The sequence below is a fragment of the Pantherophis guttatus genome, chromosome 3, assembly GCF_059756535.1.
Source record: "Pantherophis guttatus breed Tessera chromosome 3, ASM5975653v1, whole genome shotgun sequence".
Taxonomy (NCBI): Eukaryota; Metazoa; Chordata; class Lepidosauria; order Squamata; family Colubridae; genus Pantherophis; species Pantherophis guttatus.
In genome coordinates, this window is record NC_142065.1 from 20,713,455 (window position 1) to 20,735,147 (window position 21,693).

General features: G+C 38.1%; 1 long non-coding RNA gene across 1 annotated transcript; it reads left to right on the forward strand.

Moving 5' to 3' along the window:
• Positions 1-16,591: 16,591 nt before the first annotated feature.
• LOC117674808 (uncharacterized) lies at positions 16,592-21,373 on the forward strand. Its single transcript, XR_004593988.3, has 2 exons — positions 16,592-16,779; positions 21,185-21,373. It is a non-coding gene; the product is annotated as an uncharacterized LOC117674808 (long non-coding RNA).
• The last annotated feature ends 320 nt before the right edge of the window (positions 21,374-21,693 follow it).

A 21,693-nucleotide genomic window follows, 5' to 3' on the forward strand; every position in this document is an offset into this window, starting at 1 on the left:
GCCAACTAACAATGTCCTATTAATACAACACACAAAAAGGCCATGTGTCTCAGTGAGCAACTGGAACACTTAAAGTTGGAATTAAAGTAATATCTGAAATAATGGGAACATTTGGTCTTGATGTAAAAAATGAAGCTTTTATACAAGACACAGATAGAAGCTTGAAATTATAACTGATGTATTATCATGCATAATATTAACAATTTTGGAATGTAAGGAATCTGTTATTGAAGGTAAATGTAATGGTCTGTAAGAATGTCCTTATGAGAGAGGAGGAGGAGGAGGAGGAGGAGGAGGAGGGGGAGGAGGGGGAGGAGACAAGGCAACAGATAAGAGACAGCTGAGTCCACAGAAGGAATGGGGACATGGCAATTGTCTCAGAAGGGACCTACCCTAGTTTTTTGGACTGTAAAGGTGAGGGAGGAAAGATTCTGTTAATGTAACCTTACATTAAAGTTAGTGTAATATGTATGGTTGGTGCTTCTTCTCTGGACTATTTTGAAGGATTGACAGTAAAAGACACAGTGGAAAAATCAATGGTGGGGGGGAGGAGGAGGAGGAAGAGGAGGAAATATTATGTTAACTGCTGGTTCCAACAGAATGCAAAAAAAATATAACAGTAGTGGAAAATAATAACAGACTGTTTTCATGGGTTCAAAATCCACAGGACAAGTGACTCTAACTATGGATTAAACCTGCTTCTTTGGAGTTAGTCTATGACAAATGTAAGCAATACATTATGGAATAGAGATATCACACTGCCACAAAAGTACACAGTGTCAAAGAAAGTCATAATCTTTCAAACTGTTACACATGATTGTAAAAGCTGGGTCATCAGAAAGGCTGAATGAAGAAAAATCCATACTTGAGAACTGTGGCATTGGAGAAGATGGTTGATAGTTTTTTTGGACAGCAAGAAGTACAGATAATTCAATACTAGATGAAGTTAAACCAGATTGTTCAATGGAAGCACTAATAATGAAGTAGATGCTTAAATACTTTGGACAGCTGATGCAGAAGCAAACGTCTTTGGAGAACAACTTGATGAACTGAGGGCAGTAGAAAAAGGATTTAGAAAAAGGCAAGATCCCTAAACACCATCACTAATATTGTATGAATTTACTAGTATTCAGAAAAGCAGTTTTGTTGCCAAGGTTTTTCAGAATTGGTTTGCCATTTCCTCCTTCTCAGGGCCGAGAGTTGGACTGGTTAACGGTCACAGTTAGGCTTTGTGCCTAAGGCAGGGTTAGAATTCACAGTCTTCCACTCCCTAACTTGCTGTCTACTGAATAGAACTAATTTTAAGTGATACTCTTAATAAAATCATAATTTTAATCATTCTGTAAACCCCAAAAGTAAATTTGTTTATAATATTAATAATGCAGATTACAAAAAATTACAGGTTAGACATGACTGACAATAACACAAGCCGATATTTTCCCTAAGAAAGATATATAAGATATCACTTCTGGTCATTGCCCTTTTAATAGTCCACAGGCTGCCTTTATATAGATTATTTATTTATATATGTATCTATTAGCTGCTTCTTTATATACATTTCCTTCCTTTGCACACTTCCTTGAAAACCATAGGTGGTATATAGCATTCTTTCTTTCTCTCTCTTTCTCTCAAAAGATTATGCTTAAAGCTGTCTGTGGTATGCTGGTTTCCCATTAAAAATACATATTATTTATTTAAACAATTTATGCGGCCATCCATCTCACAACAGCACTCTGGGCGGAGTACAAAGATTAAAACAATAGCTAGAAGCAATATCCCATGATGCCTGAAGTGAACAATACATCCAGTCACAAAAACCACTTCAGCAACACAGCTTGCCTGATCTGGGAAAATTAATTAATTAATTTTTAAAAAGCAGGCATTCATGACCATTGGCATGCATGGGCCAATGAATGTAGATTCAACGTCAATCCTACGGTGAGCTACTGAATCTGCACTGCAAAAATCCAGATGATGACTAGGTGGCAGCATAGAATTAGAATTGACTGTATTGCTTGGCTGTCATATGATGACAGTATATGATGGTTTTGATGAATGCAGTCTGGGACATGGATGAATTCTGTATGAACGTGAACTAAAACCTGCACCAAGATATTCCCCAAATTGTTTTAAAGCAGTACCTCAATGGCTTACAGCAATCTGACATTAGAAAATGAATCCAAGACAATTTATTTGCCTTTATTATCCCTGATATCTCCTGGAATCCCTGCATTAGATTATTTAAAACAAAGTCCCTTAAAAGTAGATTTTCTAGACTTTGCATACATATATATATATATATATATATATATATATATATATATATATATATATATATATATATATATATATATATATATATATATATATATATATATATATATATATATATATATATATACATATATATATATATATATATATATATATATATACTTATTTATAAGTGTGGAGCAGGGGTAGGCTGCTGGGGAATCGCAGGGGTTCGGGAGAACCTCTAGCTAAGATTCTGTGCAGTTCGGAGAACCCCCAAATCCCACTCCTGGCTGGCCCTACTCACCCCTCCCCTCCCAGGAGTCCCCACGCGGCCCGTTTTGGATGCAGGTAAGTGCAGGGCGCATTTGGAGGCTCGGGGAGGGCGAAAAATGGGCCTATCAGAAGTTCAGGATAGCTGGAAATGTGCCCGTTTCTGGCCTCCAGAGGGCCTCTGGAGCCTGGGGAGGCTGTTTTCGCCCTCCCAGAGACTTGAGGAAAGCCTCCAGAGCCCCCTCCTGCCGTGGTGCAGATGACTGACTAGGCCACGCCTACCATGGCCATGCCCTCCCAGCAATCAGGCAGAGAACCCCTTGCTAAAATTTTTGAATCCCACCCCTGGTATGGAGTCCTTGATGCATTCTGAACTTGGTTGTTTTTTCTGCAAATATTTCATCACCCAGCTAGATAAGATCATCAGTGAAGTTGTACTGATGGATTATTTAGTTGGGTAATAAAATGTCTGCAAGAATACAAGCTCATGGAGCACCAAGGACCCCACAGTTCAGCCTTGAGCTACAAATATTTGTGTCTATTGGTACCTTATATAGACATCAAAGTTGACTCCGCCTTCCATCCTTTTGAGGTCGGTAAAATGAGGACTCAGCTTGTTGGGGGCAGTACGCCGACTCTGTAAACTGCTTAGAGAAGTCTGTAAAGCACTGTGAAGCAGTATATACCAGTAAGGCTAAGTGCTATTGCTATTGCTATCAAAACATTTCACTAGCATTGATGATATTACCTAGTTTGGTAATAAAACTTCTGCAAGCAAACAACCAAACTCAGAAAGCCTGAAAGACTTCATAGTTCAACGCCAGGCTTAAAATATTTCCCTTTATTGGTAGATACATTTCTTAATCAATTAGCAATGGAATGTTTGTGGATTGCTGACATATATTTGAAAACACATTTGGACCCAGTCTCTTTCAACGCATCACCTAAATTATGTATTTGGGGTACAAATTAGAACTGTTTGCCTCCAGCATTGTATCTCAGAGAGAAGTACTGTAATACAAAATATTATCAGGGAACTCGCCATGCAGCGGATTCATCTCTTCATGAATAGTATGGATATTTTTATTTTATTTTTTGCTTTTGTGCAAATCCAATCCACGGCACTTTTTTTTTTTTTTTTTTTAAATTAAATACTATGAATCCACTTCACCTGTCAGTGCTATTCAAAACACAAAATACAGTATGAATAGGAAGAATGTTCTGGGATCTTTCTGATGATTACGGTTGCTAGGAAAAGCACTTCCTGATATCTTTGTGCTTGGTGTCTGCGTCTCTCTTTGTGTACAGCCTAGGATGACAGGCAAATTCATATCAAGGCGTTTGGAAGGAGAAGAGAGAGAAAAGGGGAAGGGGGAGGAGAGAAAAGTTTAGAAATGTTTAAAGAACACAGCTTAAAGTTAAAAGGTGGATGTCATCTTAAATAATAGTTAAGAGTTATGATTTCTTTTCTACGTGGGATTATTGATATCAATTTGGAGAGAATTGTGCGGGGTGTTTCTACCCCAAATGTGAACGCAAGACAGATTTGAATTGCCTTAAAGCAGAAGGCTTCCCAAGATTTACCAAATGTGACATTTTTATTTTCAACCCTGGTCACCAAATCGCTCTGGATAAAATGGGAGGGTTTTTGAGCTTGCAATAAAAAGCAGTAACCCTGTGTTTAAAAAAAGAAAATCAAAACAAAGAGCAAGGCTTTGATTAAACAGAAGTTTATGCAGATTTTTTTTTCCTCCTCTGTTACCATGAAGACTCTAACAAGGCTGATCTAAAATGACTCTTTGGAGTCTGATTTCCTCTTTGTTACATTAGAAAAATTGTTATATTTTCCAGCATCTTTATACAGGGCATGAAAACCCTGCATCCATTGCATTGCCCCAAAACAGATTTTTGCCCAATCGAGTTCTCTTTAAGACTATTGGATTATCACTTCCTTTTTTCCAAGTTGAGTTAGAAATCGGGGAGGTTCAATCAACACCCATGAAGGGCTGGGGCCATATTGGAAACTGCCCTTCTGTCATAGTAATAGAGGACTTAAATAAGGCTTCTTGGATGTCACATCTGATGGAGAAATGAAATATACAGGAGCAAGTTCTGATGTATCTGGAGCCGGAACAAATGTACTTTTAAACTTTTCCATCTGTAGGCATGAAATAGACAATTTGTCCAAATTTCTCCAAATGAGGTAGGAACTTTCTAACACTTTCACAAGGGCAGAATTCCAGCTGAGAGTTGAGGGTAGTACTGTTCCTGAAATCCTAATGAGATTTAACTGAAGTATAGGTAAAGGTAAAGGTTCCCCTCGCACATATGTGCTAGTCATTCCCATCTCTAGGAGGTGGTGCTCATCTCTGTTTCAAAGCCGAAGAGCCAGCGCAGTCTGAAGACATTTCCATGGTCATGTGGCCAGCATGACTAAACGCCAAAGGCACATGGAATGCTGTTACCTTCCCACCAAAGGTGGTCCCTAATTTTTCTACTTGCATTTTTTATGTGCTTTCAAACTGCTAGGTTGGCAGAAGCTGGGACAAGTAACGGGAGGTCACCTCATTACGCGGCACTAGGGATTCAAACCGCTGAACTGCCGACCTTTCGATCAACAAGCTCAATGTCTTAGCCCCGGAGCCACCGCGCCCCTTAACTGAAGTATAGTTTGAGGGAATAGTTAAGGCTAGGAGACCGTAAGTTCTAGCCCTGCCTTAGGCACAAAACTAATTGAGTGACCTTGGGCCTGTCACTTTTTCTCAGGCCTAAGAAGGACACAGTGTTAAACCACATTCCAAAAACCTTCTCAAGAAAATTTCAGAGATTAATCCATCCAGTTGCCAGGAGTCAAAAACTGAGTTGAAGGCCTACACCCACAGTAAAACAGGGAGCGGGCGGGGGGAGGGGGGATGAGCATTCACAAAAGTAGCCTTTTGTAACTATGACTAAATAAATACAAGAAAGTATCACTCAACCCTTGAGGATTTTTCTTTCATCAAATTGAACATGAATTGATAGAGAAAATTGGAGGAATTTCTCTACCTGGCATATGCCTGGTAAGGGATTCCCTTTTTACACATTTTAAATAAAAGAAGGAATAGATATGCTAGTATATTTTTAGTCTGCTTTTATATACCTTTGGTATATAATATTATAATATTTTATATTTTTTAGGATTGCCATGAAATTCTTGAATGACATGCTATGGAAATGTATGACCGAGGTACAGTTATAGTAAAATAGGAAATGATAGTTAAATAACAGCAATTACAATAATAGTAATAACAAAAACGATGATGATCATAGACTAAAAGCCAAGTTGGGTAAAGTACAGATGGCTAAAGGACAATACAATTTAACATCACAATAATTTGTTTGGTGATTGTATGGTTTTGGTTCGTTCAAGGAGCAAACACCATTAAAACACACTTATTTCTACTCTTCCATTGAAATCTTTATGACTGTGCAGTATAACCATCCTGTAAAGTCTTCTCAAGGATGAATAGGCTTTCTTCCATCCTTGGCCTTGTTTTTATGAGATAAACATTCTTGAAACTAGCCTTCAAAATCTACTTCATTCCCATGGGAACAAAATCTGTATTGAGAAAATGCTAAATACTTGGATTCTTGGACAAAGTGGATAGTACAATGGCAGTATTAGAACGAGTTTCTGGTTTAACAGACATGTATATTGCTTCACTTTAAGAATAGGCTTATCAACTTTGAGAGCAACGTTTAATTTATAGTCATGGTGAATACCAAATGCTGGATACATCCAGTTGGCCAGAACCACCACTAGAACCTGCTATAATTGAGCAGGGGCTGAAACTCCATTGTGTTAACTAGACCAGGGGTCTCCAACCTTGGGCACTTTAAGACTTGAGGACTTCAACTCCCAGAATTCCCCAGCCAGGCTGGCTGGGTCTTAAAGTGCTTAAGGTTGAAGACCCCTGAACTAGACAGTTCACCAACATTTGCCTTAAGGTCCCTACTGAAAAAAACTATTTTTATGACCCAGTTTTGTAAGCAATCTTGATTATTGTATTTATACACTATTTAAACATCTTACAGTACTCCAGAAGAACATGGCATCTAAGATACAATAGGAATAAAATTGATGGTGACATCCAAGCTGCTAACATTGCTTGGAATGCTGGGTTACAGTCTCTGGATAACTCTAGATGTGATTCAGAGCACATGAATCCAATAAACAAATAGCCAGCCAGCCAACTATCTAATGATGGATGATGAAGGCCAAGAGTTTGACCAGGACACCTTTAGACATGTCCTGGACCCTGGCTTTGCAATATAGGAAAACTGGTACATGCATGTTCTGCTTCTGAACCTAATCAGGTGGATTACCATTGAAGAGATCATGTGTCCACAGCCTGCCAGTGATATTTCAAATGAGACCTCCAAGCTGGTCCTGTGCTTGGGGAAGTATATATGAATTGTGGTAGTGGGTAGAATCTTGCTTGCACACTTTTGTTCTGAATGTTCACTTGGTGAAACATTTACGCCTATAGACTCCTATATAGAATACCTGTAAACTCCATCTTTGCATAGCAACTTGAACATATACCCGTGTTCAAATTTGTATACATACATAAAGCTTGTTTTCAAATTAGATGACTATGGTGAAAGCAGATCTAGCTACATCCCTTCCATGGGTTTATTTATCACAGATTCTGAAAATGACCTGGATTCAACTGAAAATGCACCAAATGTACCCCACTAATCTAGCCTTCCCCCCCTCAACTCATTCATTCATTCATTCATTCATTCATTCATTCATTCATTCATTCATTCATTCATCCATCCATTCAAATCAACCCTACAGTAGTCAATTTTGCATTCTGGAAGTTTGGAATTAGCTTTGAATCAATTGCAAAGTGAGAGGCTAAGAGAAAAAAAAGCACGGGCTGTTCAGGTTGAAATAATAACTTTTGTAGATATTTAGGTCATCCATGGAGATTCAGAAATATTTTTCAAACAGTCTCATTGCCAGGTACGTAAACAAGCTGACAAATAGGCAGGCAACAATGCAATCATATTTTACTCAAAATATGCTCAGAGGAGGATATACTTTAGAAAAAAGGCAACAGAAGAAAAATACATACTTGGGAAAACTCCATTAAATACATAAATAAAGAAGGAAATGAGAAAGAAAGAGAGGGAGGAGGGATGGTTCAATTTTTTAAAAGCACCTACTGGGGATAATTGTATTAAAAATGAACAGAAGAGAATTGTATGTGAAAAGATAGCACATGGACAGTTCTACACATTCTTATGCAAGCCTACTTTAAAATTCCCCCTTAGGTTCCATTAACAAAACATTTCCAATTATTATGTTGGAAATATTTCTCGGGTTGCATTAATAATCACTTCTGTGTAAAAACAACATATCATAACCAGTATGCTCCCCTGTTAAATTAGTTTTGGACTTCCTAATTATCCATTTTTGCATGTGTGGGAGAGGCAAACATGTCACTACCTTATTAACTTTGGCTTATTGTCAAAAACAAAGTATCAGTCCTAAACCTGGATTTCCCCCCACCACCACCTTTCAGCTGTTTTCAGGTTACTTTACGACACATTCCAATTATTTATTCATTTATTTATCTAAATTGTTTTCATGTGACGTCTTCGGAGGGGGGGAAAAAGCTTCCATAATTGTTAACCAACAGAAAGACAGAAGGAAGGAAAGAAAGACAGACAGAAAAAGAAAGAAAGAAAGAAAGAAAGAAAGAAAGAAAGAAAGAAAGAAAGAAAGAAAGAAGAGGAAGAGAGGGAGGGAGGGAGGAAGGGAGGGAAGGAAGGAAGGAAGGAAGGAAGGAAGGAAGGAAGGAAGGAAGGAAGGAAGGAAGGAAGTTATTATTGCTGATACCCAAAATGTCTACTGTCTGTCCCCTGCTAGAACGCATTCTGTTTAGACTATTTATTTATTTATTTATTTATTTATTTATTTATTTATTTATTTATTTATTTATTTATTTATTTATTTATTGGTTCGATATATATGTCGCCCTTCTCCGGAGACTCAGGGTGGCTTACAATGTGTTAAGCAATAGCCTTCATACTTTTGTATATACCTGCTTAGTAGGGCTTTCCCCCCCCCCCCAAAGCAGTGTTCTTTTTTATACAAAGTCAGGTTATTGGCCCCACAATCCAGGTCCTCATTTTACCTACCTCAAAAGGATGGAAGGCTGAGTCAAACTTGAGCCTGGTGAGATTTGAACTTGCAGTAATTGCAGGCAGCTGGTGCTACTTAACAGCACTTTAGTCTGCTGTGCCACCAAGGTTCTTATACTGTATAAAGATGTATATACTGTTATGCTGTATAAAGATGTTTTAAAGATCATGAGCCATTAAAAAAAAGTACCGTAGGTGCCTTGACATTGGCCATCAATAATGAGCATTTGGATTACAAACTAAGCAGGAGAAATATGCTAATCCTCCTTACTATGGAGACCAGCAAAATATGCTATTTTTTAAATGACAACAGTGTTTTCTTAATTTGCATCTTTGCCTATAAATCTCCATAGGTATATAAATCCTTTGCCTCGAGGAGTCCTCTTTTATAATGCTTTGCTTTGGAGGGTTTGTTTTCTCTTTCTTGGTGAGGCGTAGAGCCAATACTCTTAGAAACCCACTGAAGTCATTCTCTGTACCTGCTCCATAAGATGTCACTGAGAGGGAAAATCTTTTTCAGTGAAGAAGCACAGTCAGTTCAAGATATTTCCCTGCCTGAGGGAAGAACAGCAAGACAACCTCTCCTGCTCCGTGTATATTCTAACAAGTGGCTAAAAAAAAATTCAAGCAAGGATCTTGAAGAAAGTATAATTCCTTGTAACCTGTATAAGCCAAATCAAAACTAGCTACCGGAAGGTATAGGAAGGTTTTATTTTAGCTTTTTTTTTTATGCTCCATAAAAAAGCGGATTGGGAAACTCAGTTATTTATGGAACTGTGATTTTTAAGAACAGTATTTAAATATTGAGTATAGCCAGATTATAGAACCTATGATTGTTTTCCAATCATAGCAAAGATAATTTAAAAAGAGAAGGGAGGGAGAGAGGGAGGAAGACAAAAAGGAAGGAAGGAAGGAAGGAAGGAAGGAAGGAAGGAAGGAAGGAAGGAAAGAGGGAGGGAGGGAGGAGAGAAGGAAGGAAGGAAGGAAGGAAGGAAGGAAGGAAGGAAGGAAGGAAGGAAGGAAGGAAGGAAGGAAGGAAGGAAATGATTTCAATCTCATGTGTGAACAAGTCCTGTGGTGTTCTACTTTAAATACATGTGAGTATTTTTCACTTACCTCCTGGGTAGAATTCTATTTCCTGTTACCTACTTGTTTCTTAACAATAATCAAAAAGTTATTAGCAGGTGGCTTGTGGCTTCCCGTTCTCTCTCAGTGGCTGCCAGACATTTGTTGTCACTTCAGGAATTTGTTCATAAGGAACATGCCAAGCATATTCCTGTTTCAGCAGAGACATTTCTGAACAGAAGTAATTGTTTAAAGAATAGAACTTCAACCAAGACCCGCATTTATGAATGGGAAAAGCAGCTGATGTTTGTGGTAAATCCTCAGACTAAATAAATATCTTACTACTTGCAATTTTGTTTTGTTTTCTTTGATCAGGCTCTTGGAATCCTTCCAAAATCTTCTGCCAGAGCTTAGACTGTCACTAAGGAGGAGAATTTTATTTGGAAAACAATTATGGCCCCTTCCTCATAGATGTTGGCTTCCCCTCTGCCACAGTCCATGGTGTTTTGATGAATCCCCTGACCCCTCCTTGAGCAGGCCAATGCAGGAGTACTAAAAATGGCAGTTAATGGGCACTCCTCTCCTTTTTGGTGATTTATTTTTGAGTACCAACCAGAAAGCAATGGGGAAAATGATAGCAAGGAACAATAATATCTTCACTTCATGTATGGAGGAGAAACTCCAGAAGAAGAGAGAGGCGGAATAAGGCAGAAGTTCCTGCACAGAGTCAAAGGCCTATCCTTTTCTTTACCCTGCCCTGGAGACAAATTCCTTGTGTGCACAATCACCTTTGGCCAAATTTCCTTCCCTTCCCTTCCCTTCCCTACTCTACCCTACCCTACCCTACCCTTTCTCATCCCATCCCATCCCATCCCATCCCATCCCATCCCATCCCATCCCATCATTTTCTTACTGGCAAAATTGTCTTTGCATTGGATCTTCTAGATCAAGAACTGAGCTGATCAATAGGGGTATTGCTATTTAGGGATCTGGAAAAACACTCCATTTAAGGTATCCATTGTATCTGCTTTTTTGGTGATGGTGGGGATGTTGGGTTAGCAAACTCATATTTAAATTCAGATTTAGAAATGTGAGAACATAGCCATCTAAATCAAATATGTAAAAGGCAGTCTCTTTTTTAGAAGTTATTGATATTTTTCTCAGATTCTTTCAGCCTACAATCAATCTCACGTCCATACTGCTAAAAAAGGTGGAAGGAAATAGTAGTAGGGTGGATGGACTCAGTTATAATGGCGAGAGGTGCATAATTGGAAGACCTGAAGAGTTAGATCTGCCTGCTGTTTTGTTGGCATATTTTGTTTTAAATTAGTTGTGGTAAGATGCTTTCAACTAGATTATTAAATTACTTCTAGTATCGAGCAGATGTTTTATTTATTTATTTATTTATTTATTTATTTATTTATTTATTTATTTATTTATTTATTTGATAAAATTTATATGCTGCCCTATCTCCGAGGACTCAGGGCGGCATATAGATATTCAGGGCAGTTTTAGATATTCAGTGTAGTCAGTTTAAATGCTGATCTACAAGCTTATTGGTGTACATCAGATAGGAGGAAAGACATTGAGCCTTTGAAGGAAATTTTAACTTTCTTGTTTAGAAATGAAACAAAATGAATGCAGTTTTTTGAAAGGGGCAATAAGTAGTTACGCAAAACATGTACCATTATAGAAATAGAACATTTTGGATAACTTCTGAATGTCCCTTTTCTCCCTAGATCAAATCAACCTTCCCTTGCTGGGCTGGGGGGTGGGGGGAATTCTGCTAATTTTCCAAAACCATAACTAGTTTGTGGTATTCTAGATAATTGTTCCAGAAGAAACAGCCTAACTGGCAAAAACAAGCCTTATTGGCAAGATAAAAGAATGCATGAATGTGATATATTTCCTATGGTATATAGATCATTAGAGCCATTGTACCAAAATTATATAGCCATTACAAAGGAATTCCAGTGACTGCTGTATATTAAATGCAAGGTCTATGTATAACTATCAGTGTTTGAATCTCTTGCAGCTCTTTTTCTTACCTGTTCTATGTAAAAGGCAAGAAGCAAATAGCTTTTCAGTGAGAGATAGCGTTCCCATCTACGCCTTGTTTTGGTAACGGCCTGATCACCATGCAGGAATTAACTTTAAATGTCTACCTAGGTCATTTGTAGGTGAATTCCTCCTTTTTTTCTCCTTGTAACTGCTCTCATACAATATCTTAATCCAACTTGTAGAAGTGAAACTCTGGCAGCCTTAAGTATATAATTTCCTTCCTATTACATTATTCCTTCCAGTACAGGAGGTACCCAGTGTTTGTCATCTAAGAGTGTCATATCATTACATTGCATATTGCAGTGTAATGATGTGAAATGATTAAATGACAAAATGCCAGTTTGCTGCCAAAAATTTAAAGTGCCACACTTTTATTTGCAGATGGAAAAGCTATTATTAATTTCCATGCAGGCTTTGCCAGCTGAAATACAAGCAGCCTGAAAATGAGGGTTGCTGCAATTGTAGCTTTGATTTTAACATAAGAGGTAGAAGGACTTGTATGTAATTGTCCAGATCTGCCCAGATCTGAAATCAGCTGACCAACCAAAGAGACTGTTTCAGTGCAGGTCTCTTGACAAATTACCAAGGAAAATAATTTTTAAAAAATCCCTTATTTACAAAAGAGGAATAATGCACCATTTGGAACTTATTTATTAATCTATCATATTTATACCCACCACAATCATGCAAAGACTCTTGATGGGTCATAAACATTAAAAAAACACGGTAACACTACAAGTGTTATAAAATAAAACCAGCAGTAAATATAAACAAAGCTAAACTCCAAAAAGTCATCTGCTGATAGCCCATTAATCTCCTACAGAAACGTTCCATTTTAAAAAACTTATGGAAGCAACCAGAGTTAGGGCCAAACGGTCTTCTTGTGGGAAGTGGCCATTCCAGAAATTGGAAGCAGAAAAACAGGGCCTCTGAGACTCAATCCCCAACCTCCTGAAAATAGAACACAGCAGGTTGCTCTGAGGGTCTTCCAATAGAACCTTACAATCTTCTCCCTAAACTCATTGTTAATTATGATGTGACTATGGAAGATATTTGAGGCTGTGTGGCATCTGGATGTCCTTCTTACCCAATGTATTCTAACATAGCAGAAGTTGATGCAAAGAGTAACTCAGTTCACGTGCAATTTCACATAAATATATTTCGTGAACTTTAATCTGAAACCTATCTCATAATCCACACTTGGAATACTGCATCCAGTTTTGGTCACCACAATGTAAAAAAGATGTTGAGACTCTAGAAAGAGTGCAGAGAAGAGCAACAAAGATGATTAGGGGACTGGAGACTAAAACATATGAAGAACGGTTGATGGAATTGGGTATGTCTAGTTTAATGAAGAGAAGGACTAGGGGAGACATGATAGGAGTGTTCCAATATCTCAGGGGCTACCACAAAGAAGAGAGAGTCAAGCTATTCTTCAAAGCACCTGAGGGCAGGATAAGAAGCAATGGGTAGAAACTAAACAAGGAGAGAAGCAATTTAGAACTAAGGAGAAATTTCCTGACAGTTAGAACAATTAATCAGTGGAACAACTTGCCTCCAGAAGTTGTGAATTCTCCAACACTGGAAGTTTTTAAGAAGAGATTGGACAACCATATGTCTGAAATGGTATAGGATTTCCTGCCTGAGCAGGGGGTTGTACTAGAAGACCCTTCTAAGGTTCCTTCCAACTCTGTTATTCTGTTCTGTTCTGTTCTGTTCTGTTCTGCTCTGCTCTGCTCTGCTCTGCTCTGCTCTGCTCTGCTCTGCTCTGCCCTGCCCTGCCCTGTCCTGTCCTGTCCTGTCCTGTCCTGTCCTAGCCTAGCCTAGCCTAGCCTAGCTTAGCCTAGCCTAGCCTAGCCTAGCTCACCATTAATGCATTGCCATAGAAATGCTACTCCATGGTCATTCTTTTTGCTATTAAATAAATGCTTAACATGCTGATGAAAGCAGTGATAGGGAAATAGGCAGTCTACTGGAGCATTATATCACAGCAGCACTGAGAGTTTCTTAAGGGAAGTTAGGGAGTTTAGAGAAAACAGATAATTGTCAATGAAAATTCTCAATCATCAGGTAATGTTTCTGGTAGTTGAGTCACGGCTACTAGACTTCTTTTCTTGTTGGTTTGAAACATTTTGCTTATCCAAGTAGCTTCTTCAGTCAGGGCAATTTGGTTAGAGGGACGCCATATATGTCCTCCAGGGAGATTTCATTTCTCACCTAATTTGGATTGGCTCATTACCTGCATAGGCAGAGAGTTGTAAATGTTCCAACTCCTAAATCCTTTACTCTAAGTGGGTCATTAAGTGTGGTCTCCCTGGTGAACCTATGAAGTGGTCATAATCTTCCTGTGGATTGATGAAAGAGCAGCATAAAAAATGGGGCAGGTTGTGTCTAAGGCTTCCACCTCAACTGAGGGAAAGGATTTCCACTTTGGCATAAATGTATTCTTTTTTCCTCTCTCAAACCATCGATCTTCCCTATCTAAAATGTTAATATTATAGTCTTCGAAAGAGTGTCCTTTTTCTTTTAAAAGAAGTTAAACTGCTGATTCTGGTCCTGTGTGTATCATAGCAGCTGATTCTGGTCCTGTGTGATCATAGCAGCACAAGAACAAGCACTAAGCACCAGACCAATAGAAGCAGGGGTCTACTACATTAGACAGACCATAAGGTGCAAACTGTGCAAAGAATCTCAGGGACAGTCCAACACATAGTGGCAGGATATAAGATAAAGGCAGGAACAGCGTTCACTACATGACACAACCAAGTTGCTGGCATTGCGGACAGAAACATCTACAGAGTAATAGGCTAGACTAGGGATGGGGAACGATGGTCTCTTTATGACATGTGTACTTCAACTCACAGAATTCCTGAGCCAGGAATTCTGGGAGCTGAGGTCCACAAGTCATAAAGGGAAGGTCTAGCCCCATCTCTGGGCTAGACCCTCCCAAGTCCAGATGGGAGGTTCCATAGAAGGTCATGGAGAATAAGAGGGCTAAAATCCTGTGGGTCTTCCAGATCCAGAATGATGGGCAGTACTGGTCAATCAACCAGACATCATAGTAGTACCGTAGACAAAAACCAGAAGAGAACTGGAGAGTTGTCAGCAGCATAAATGTAGTAGTGCAAACAGATAGCAACATCAGGAGGAAGGAATATGAGAATATGAGAAGTATTGAGGCCTGAAGGAGGAACTAGAGAGGACGTGGACAGTAAAGGCCAAAGTAGTGCCAGTGGTGGTAGGAGGCTATGACTCCTAAACTGGGAGAGTGGCTCCAATTAATCCCAAGAACAACATCACACTCCAGAAGATTGGAGTGGTGGAAGCAGCTAAGACACTGGGAAGAACCCTCAAACTCCCAGGCCTCTGATGGAGGACGCAAGATTGAGAAAGATGCATATACCACCCATAGGAGCGAGAAGGGATTTTTCAGAATTTCTTTTTTACTTCCCAGACTAATCTACAGACTTGGTATTTCCTGGTAGTCTCCCATCCAAGTGCAAAACCCTGCTTAGGTATTTTTATTTTTATTTTATTTTTTTAGAACCAGTGAAATTCAGTTAGGTGCTGCCACCTGCTGAAACTAAGGGGAAAAAATGATGTGAGTTACACAAATCTCCCTACTATGAATATTTATACAAATAGATAGTACAGGTTGAATGAGTGAGTGAGTGAGTGAATGAATGAATGAATGAATGAATGAGTACAAATATAAACAACTTAGAACATATTATTCTGTAGGACAGTAGGTTTCTTTATGAAGTATTTCCAAAGCTTAGTCCTCTTTTTCTCCTTCTGATTACGCAGTATTCCCACATTCATAGATATTTATTATCTAACTGTCAATGCTAAGCAGGCATCTTCAAACGACTTTAGAAACTGGCTACCTTACTTAGGAGCAAACTGTCACTGGGAAGCAGTTGTGGATTCCTCATGATTTGGCAGAACTTAATTACTTTCTCTTTGCAACTTTCTTCTTGATGTTGTAAACTGCCGCAGCAAAAAGAGCTGATGAAACAGAAAAAGTAGGAGTCCATGCCATTCAATGAGAGTCTCACCAGGTCTCCTAAAAGCAGTGCTTAACTTAAAGTAATGCATTATATTTGGAACTCCGTCTGTTTGACAATGCATTTCATGCCTCATTGCCTGCTAGTTGTGAGCTCGGATAAATACTCATATAGCAAATCCACATTTTTCACGTCAAAATGCCCTACAGTTCTTGCCTCCTCTGTTGGATGTCACTTGTTAAATAGAATCATGCAAGGTCTCACATTCTTCATACCATAAACTGTTGTGACATTAAACCTTAATCTGTCTTCACAGATCCCCAGTTTCTTCCCGCTATTAGATTATTTTTAAAACATCTTCTCCTTTTTTCAACTTTGCGATAATTTTCTTTACAAAGAATTAATTATGTCAGCAGAAATAGTTGAAGTAAGACTGAAGCTTCCCCAATGCAGAAGTGAGAAATCAGTTCATTGTAATTGTACTCTTTCTATAACCTAATGTGGTTTTTGCCCTTTTTTAAAAAATGTATAACATATTTCCCTGTTTTTATGATCTTTGAATCTATGAAGGCTCTGTAGGAGGTAAGCAATCTTTTTAGACTGGTGGGCACACTGAACATTTTGCTAACTTCTCATGAGCATTATGACAAAATGGCTTTGTCAGAGTGCTTTCATAGTCACAAAATGCTTGCCATTGTGGGCATGACCATTTGAAGGTTGCCAGAGGGCAAATGAATGAGGCGGTTCTCCAGCTTCTCTTCATTTCTCAAGAAATTCTGTACTCTCCCAGTTTACCAATGTCTTTTTGTTGCCTTTGTAGATGGGGATGCTTGCAAACAAGGATTGAGGACAGATGGATCCCAAGCCAGAGAAGATGATAAAAACATATTTCATTTGGTTTCAAGACCACCAAGTATCATATGAAGTATCCTTTAAAATGGGCAGGTTGGGGGAAGAAGACTTAATTTGAAACACCTGCCAAAAATTCTAATCTAGATGAAGTGTGCCTGAGAGTTTTCAGCCAAGTCAAATTGAAGATTTGGGAAGTATTGAATCATTAGTGATTTTCTACTAAGCCCCAAATAGGAAGCCTGACAGTATTAAACTACAACGCCTATAATTTTTCAAAACATGTTGCTATGTTCTCTGCCATAGTTCATAAATATTGTGATATGGATGTTTAGTGGATGACAATTCTATAACAAATTCACAGAAGGGGTCCATCTATTTTCCAAAGTACCAGAATGCAAGACAAGAAATAATGGATGCAAACTAATCAAGGAAAGAAGCAATCTGGAATTAAGGAAAAACTTCCTAACAGTGAGGACAACTAACCTGTGAAACAGCTTGCCTTCAGAAATCATGGACGCTTCATCCCTGGAGGCTTTTAAGAAGACACTGGGGAGACACTTGTCTGAAATAGTATAAGATCTCCTGCTTGAGCAGGGGGTTGGACTAGGAGATCTACAAGATCCCTCCCAACTCTATTATTCTGTATTCCATATATCTTCTCCTGAAAATTTACTGGGACTTACTTCTACTATATATTAGGTTCTCCAGACCCATTACAGCTCAGCCCAAAGTTCTTATCTGCCAAGGTAGGGAATTTCATAAGACTAGGGAGAATTAGGGCCTGACTACCCTAAAAGAAATCTTAGTTTGAAAGAGCTCCATTAGAATTTGTAAGAAATCTTGGGTCCTGACCTGCTATGTATGTTGATTTATTCAGCAAAATGATTGTACTAAAAGGAATCCCTGCGGTGAACAATTGCTCTGTTCATTTCTTTCTTTTATTTTATAAACATTTAACCTCTGATAAAATTGCACAGTCAATTCAGACTGCATATTGTACAACCAATTTGCCTCTACACAAGAGAATCAATTCTTATTTTTAAAGCTTGGGAGGATATTAAAGGATTTCCTTTTCCGTGTGCTCATAACTACGTGACTTTGCCTGGGAGAAGAGCCACAAATGGTTAGTTAGGTGACATCAAGTTGGATTCAACTTCTGGTGTCAGCATGGATAAATGGTCACAATTTGTCCCTAGTAATAACTTTTAGCTCTTCCAAAGACATTCCTGTAATCGCCTTGACCCTATCTATCTGCCTTATCCATTGTCTGCCTCTTTTTCTATCTCCCTCAACCTTACCAAGCATAATCATTTTTTTCCAGTCTATCATCTGCTCGCATCGTACGGTGAAACTGTGTGAGTTTCTGCTTGCTGATCATCTTTTCAAGGGAGCTCTCAGTCTTTATTTGGTCCACAAGTGACTGACTGATTCATTCTGCAGTTTGTTATAATCTTAGCAACCTTCGCCAAACACAAAATTTGCCAGTGTTTTATCTTCTTTTACTTACTCTTTCACTACTGTATATTACCACTAGCAAAACAAAATAAAAATAATAGAGCAAATACTGAGGCCTGCAGAGTGAAAATCTGGAGTCTAAAACTTATCTCCCAGAAGGTCTTTGTCTTCATAACTTGATCCTTCCTTCTGCGTTGAGTAGCAAGAAGAAAGTTCCAGCTGCCAAAAGTATCTTCCACCAAATGTTTGTGTCATATTTCCTCCCCTTAACCCAGTGGTGGGTTGCTTCTGGTTTGCCCTGGATTGGGCGAACCGGTAGCAGTGGTGGGAGGCTCCGCCCACCCACCCGAACGTCTCTGCGCATGCACAGAAGCTTCCAGCATGCGCCCATGAATGAACTGGTAGTGACAGGATTTGAATGTCTGCCCTTAACCCAAATATGAAGAAGAATGGGGCCCCTCACATGTTGCACTACCTTTCTGGGATTAAAAAGTCAAAATATAAACACCAAAATAATTTAGGCCGTACCATCTCCTGACTTCCTCTCCAGCCTTGGAATATTAAGCTCTCTTCAAAGGGATAAACAAAAATCAAAATATCTTATTTTTTTTTTTTAAAAATGTAAACTCCCTTTTCAAGTATTAAAATTCAATATGGAAGAAGATAACTAAAGATTTCCCCAAATAATGATGGTCTGTTACAAAAGAAGAGACTTCTTCCCAAATTCATAGTTCACAAATGCAAATCATTACAGATTCCAAGAAGTTTCTAAATAAATAAAATTAAATGTACTATGTTCATGTACATAGCCTGAGGTAAGAAATGAGTCTGAAATTAAGCACTCTATTTCATTTCTTATACAGAGAGATAAAGAAAATGAAATTGAGCACAACATAGAAAACAGGCATTAAAAAGCTAGTGCAAATTCCAGACTATTCGTGCCACCTATTTTTTTCAGAAATAGAAATTTTCCTGAAGTCTTGGTCTTCTTCAATTTCCCAGGTTTTCTTCTGTCAGAGATTTCTGACATTAATCAGAAGCTGTTAAAGACTCTGGATGCACAGTTCTTCATGTAGTTTTCTCCATGGACTTCTATTCCTTTCTTATAAAAAGTTCAAAATTTCCTATCTAGGTTGGGATGATTTTATTCGATGTGGAATGGGAAACGGAGTCTGCAATCTGACTATATTAACAACTTCATGACTTCTTTTTCAATGACTGAGTCAGTATTGACTCCTGGCAAACTGCTTGAAATAGTCCCTGAAATTTTCTTGGCAACATTTTTCAGAACTGGTTTGCCACTGTATAGGGATGAGAAGGATAGATTGGCCCAAGGTCACCAGCTGACTTTGTGCCTAGTGCTTTAATCACAGTACCAAACCTTAACACTATACCAGTTATGACTTCACATTTACTATTCTTTGTCATTTTTAATACAGTCTCTCTCTCTCTCTCTCTCTCTCTCTCTCTCTCTCTCTCTCTCTCTCCCTCCCTCCCTCCCTCCCTCCCTCCCTCCCTCCCTCTCTTGGAATGTTACCTCTAAAAATTCAACCTAGTCTCTTCCGACTGGCAAATATAATCCGAAACATCTGTCAGATATTCTAAGTTATATCTGAAACTGGATTTAGGATTAGGTCTTAAATATATCTAGTGAACATATTCTAAAAATATTAGGATGAGAAGTAATAGATTAAACCAAAAATAAGGGGCCAGCACACTTAAAATTTGAGATTGCAAGTGATTCCACTTTGGTACTGGGAAGAAAAATGTAAGAGGAGCTCACTATGAAAATAAAGATAGAAAAATGAAAATGTGAGTTGAAGATAATTGATACAAAAGAAATAATTTGTTTTTCAGAGAAGGGATTAGAATAGATAAAATTTTTAGAGGTAACATTCCAATTAGGAATATGCTGGTTTTCTATATCCTTAAATAAAACTGCAATGCAGTATTTCCTGATGACCCAAATAATGGTATAGATGTACATATTCTTTTATTATATGAAGAAATTTCCTGATGGTCAGCATTAGGACGTTTGGAAATATGCAGGAAGAAAAGGGTTAATTTAATTGTTTCTTTCCCCCACCATTCTTCTGGAAAATATCTATAACTTTTCCATGGATTTCAAAGAAAACTATCCTTGGAATACAAGTAACAGCTAAAGGATTTCTGATGGGACTATGCCGAGGAGGAAATAGTAAACTAGTCCTCCATTATTCTGAATCTGCTCAGGATAATAGAATAAAAGAGTTGGAAGGGACTTTGGAAGTCTTCTAATCAATTCCCTGGTCATGTCCAGATACTATTCTGGACCAATGGCTGCCCAATTTCTCCTCAGAAACTTCCAGTGATGAAGCTCCCACAGCTTCTGGAGGAAAGCTGTTCACTGAATAGTTGTTCTCACTGACAGAAAATTTATCCTTAGTTTTAGGTTGGATATTCAGAACCACAGTGTCATATCTACTTTGATACTCTAATCGCTTGTGAATCTCTTTCTTAAGAAGCTTACTTTGTGTAAGCCTAACATAATAGCATACATCGAAAACAAGTTTTTCCTAGGTGCTGCACCTGATTGATAGTTGGCTATAATCCCAAAGGCTTTCTACTGTTATATTTATTTTGATTTGGATAATTTAATTTTATACTCATTCTTTTCTTTTTCACAATTGCTTTACTAACCAGCCTTTGCAGTCAGCTTGAATATCTAATTTGAAATCTATGCTTTATTTTTGGCTAGAAAATGTAGGTTGGTATGCATACATAATATATATGACGTACCACTGCAGATTTTCCAAGTTTGCACTTAGAATTGTAGTATTAAGTATGGCAAGAAGCTATTTTAAGAAGTAGGAAGGAAATATCACTAAATTATACTTTATTCTCTAGAATCCCTTCATCTCATAATTGTCAATGCCTGCTTTTTCCCCATTTAGGGCAGTAGTTAAGTGGGTTGATTCTACGTTTTGAGAAAAGTTAAATTTTCTGAAGGAGAAATTGTTGTTACTTTCTTAGTTTCAAACAAGAATATCTTCCTTCTGTGCCTCTGCATATATCAAATCAATACAAAACAAAGAGATGAGTTGGATATTCTTTTAAAGCAACTGAAATTAGAAAGGTGTAGAACAACAAATTAAGTTTCCATACACCTTTCAAGCTGAGACTCAAACCTAGATGGATTTTTTTTATTCTGTTTAAATAAAAGCTTTTCTTCACACTGTTTCTAGGAGGTCTTTCCTACATTAAGCTATATTTCTTCAGTATATTGGGTAACATTTCATTCTTGTAAAATATGCTGAATCCCACAAAGAACCATTGGTGAGATACTTAAACACTCTCAAGACCTCATATTTCAAGGACCTTCCTGACATTAGAAAGACGGCATCTGACAAATAAGGTTGAATGAAAGGGCTGTAAAGGAAGAAAGAAAACAAATAATACTTCCAGCAAAGTAAAGAAATAGAAGGTTTCCAATAGAGAGATATATGCAAGGCATGAAAATTTCAGCTTCAAGCATATTGTAGTCTTGAGGGGA